The 3215-nt window shown below is 46.0% G+C and overlaps 1 pseudogene; it reads left to right on the forward strand.

Moving 5' to 3' along the window:
* The first annotated feature begins 1906 nt into the window (after positions 1-1906).
* On the forward strand, positions 1907-2020 carry LOC148027426 (U5 spliceosomal RNA; annotated as a pseudogene).
* Positions 2021-3215: the final 1195 nt, after the last annotated feature.

The raw sequence follows: 3215 nt of genomic DNA on the forward strand, positions 1-3215 counted from the left end.
ATTGAAAGTCATAGCAAAGGAGTTCAATCTAGATATCGTGAAAATATCGCCCCATTGAGTGTGCTATCCTCTTTCATACCAAATTCCACCTTTTCAATCAATATATTCTAGCAAAAGCCTCTTGCCATCGACATGTCTAGCACCACGTCATGTGGTATGGGATTCAACATAGTGGCTCATTGCATGCACAAGGCAAACATTGACAATACAACATGCATTAACGCTATAACAAGTACACCGAAGCAAACACGAATGCAAGGTATGGACTAGCAAGTGGTTCCACAAGTCAACATTTTCATAAACACTTGCATGTGCAAACACTCGCCATAAAACACACGAGGATACAAGCGCCGGAAAAGATATTTTGTACATAGGAAACACATTTTTCCTAGGACTTGCATGTGTAACGCCCTCTGCAGTGATTGAAAGAATAAGCTCTAACAATAGTGGGCCTACTTGATCCGTCCGCCTTCATTCCAATGCCATGCATGAGGCGATGGTTCACGTACACAAATGAGACACATAGTAGGGCAATAGAGGAAAGAAAGCTTTGTCCTCCTTCAATGCTAAAAAAGTAAGTGCACTTATTCCTTTTCCGAAGTCGTTACTGCTGTCATATTCCATATCTCCACAGTAGCACGATCTGTATGTAAACAAGGCCTAGAAAGGAGAAGGCGGGTGCTTGCATAGAAGGTACACAAAGAGGGATATGATAGGTGACATCTGCGTAATCGTACAACATAAATACATTTAGCCACATCAAACTCTGTGTGTAGCTCTTCCGATTGCAATGACAAGGCTAGTCGAGGTCGGATTGAGAAAGAGCTAGTCGACATCGGGCACCACGGTTTTTGCAGGAAATGAGGATGGCAAAGAATGCTGCGGAGCGATCACCGTATATGTGAAAGGAGCACAAGAATTTGACAGATATGTGCAAGGATATACTTTCAAACAGTTGATAGAGCCCGGGGAATAACATAGAATTGCGAACGATACGATTCCTCCCCAAAACATTGAAATGATTATTCGAAAATAGGCAGGCAGAAATACAAGTCAATGAAAGTGCAATCCTGCTGCTGCAAGAAATCGCGGATAAGTTGGGCATCGATTATGAAGGCACGATAACGGACGATGGCCACACGAGTCACAAGAAGCAAAGGGTATCTGCACGTGTGCGCGCTTGAGCTGCTACACGAGATATACAATGTGTCCCTCGAATCGGTGTGCTGGTGGTGTGGATAAAGAAGGAGGCAACAATGCACGGAGCAACATCATGGAAAACAACTACCACGCACGTGTATTGGGAAGAGCGCTCCCAGCACACATGGGGGGATATTGCATGCGATTCGTGTCAAAAGCAAAATAATTACAAGGCAGAGACAGCCAACTACTTTGGCAAAGTGTTTGGGCCAAAGACCCAAGAGGTTGAGGGCGTCGAGGGGGCTCTGAAAACAACGAGAAAAAGAGAACAAATTTGGATGCTAGAAAGAAGAGAGAGGGTCGCCGCTCCATTAATCAAAATACGTGCCAGCACACAACCTTTGAGATGAGATAACGTGTGGAATGTTTGAGAAGCAATGATTGGTGCGCAACCCTACTCTTGCCTTTTGGAGTTAAGTGGGATAGCCTGGAGATCATGCGTGCGTGCATCAAAAAGCGAGGTTGCTTGTTGTCACTCTGGCCAAAAGCAAACATAGTGGTATCAAAAAGCGATGAGGAAGGCGGCCATATTGGGCGGCGGTGTTTATAGCGGACGAAGTGTAGGTGTTTTGTGGAGCGCTGGCTAGGCATCGCGCAGAGAGAGAGAGAGAGTGTGTCGCCTCCCACATGCGGGGGGTCGGACGGTCAGCGCAGGCACGAGAAGGGGAGTATAAATGGCCTCCCCTGGCCAGGCAGTAGACTCAGGAAGCTGCGTGTTGGGCACAGAGCGAACTATTCTTTCGCCTTTTACTAAAGAATACCGTGTGCCCGGCACAGACAAACAGCATATCCTAATTTTTGGGGTAGCCCCTTCGCTAGCTCTGAGGGGGCTCTTACAAATCAACGCAACCTGGAGGGGGATGCCCCATTGTTTCACCATAAGTTAGGTCAAAATTCTGCGTCGACTTCAAACGCTTGCACTACGCGAGGAAGCAGGCCTGTGCTCTCTTCTCTTGCTCAACGTCCCTCAAGGAGACTATGGCCATTGTCTTGCAAGTGCGCCGTTTCCTCATCAACGTGCAGAGGAAGGCCGCATGTCAATGTCAAGGACCTGGATAGATGAGGAAGGCAGCATGAACCGCAGAGGTTTGCAGCGGCTAGAGAGACGGCCCATCCCCCACCTTCCAAGTTCCAACGAGAAAGAAGATGGACAATAAGGCGAGAAGAAGAGCAATATGGGCTTCGCGATGGGGCCTTCACTCAATCTCATCAACACCCTCCATCTCACCTCTAGGCTCTCACCATGAAGAAATGCATATGAAGAAAGTAGAATGGTAAGAGATTCTCTCTACCACGTCACTCCCTCTCCTTTACACCGTCACACAAGCATGTGAAAAGAGAAGCAAGAACAAGCAGTCCCAAATTTTGCAAGTAGTATTAGCTTTATCATTTTCATACAATCTTTTAGGGTTTCTTAGCCTCATAGCCCATTTCCATGGTCCTAAACCACTCTTCTCAAAGTGCATGTAGCCTACTTAGCTTTAACCTTGTCCCCCAAGGTGTAAATTAACTTGTGTATGCTCTAACCTTGTGGTGCTATCAAAAGAACTTACAGCTTTGCGTGGGAGAGAGCTTGACTCTCATTTTTGCACATCAATTAATTGTGCAATATATCGAATCACAAAAATAATAGTGCAATTCATTGTTGCACCTTGTTGACATCAGTTTTATGCTTCCAAAATCATCTAATAAAAATTACGGCGCGCTATTTACCCGATCTTGCATCCTATCCATGTTTGTTAATATTATGTCCCCCTCCTACACGAGTGCCAGTCCCATGGCACTTGTGTCGAAGGTAGCATACTCTAGCTTGCATTGAAGATGAGGAATTTCAGGATTTATCCCCATGAAGAGCCTTGGTAGAGGAGGAACTGTTGCTGTTCATGTTGATGAATGGCTAAAGTTGAAGATGGGGTGGAACTTGTTGGCGTTGAAGCTCCTTGGTACTCTAGTGGTTGGGTGATGAGGAAGGGCCTACATCTCAAGGGTGGAGAGCTGATGGTTCTTAGAGTTAA

This window comes from Lygodium microphyllum, chromosome 12, assembly GCF_053477565.2.
Source record: "Lygodium microphyllum isolate KBCC chromosome 12, Lygodium_microphyllum_v1.1.10, whole genome shotgun sequence".
In the NCBI taxonomy this organism is placed as follows: Eukaryota; Viridiplantae; Streptophyta; class Polypodiopsida; order Schizaeales; family Lygodiaceae; genus Lygodium; species Lygodium microphyllum.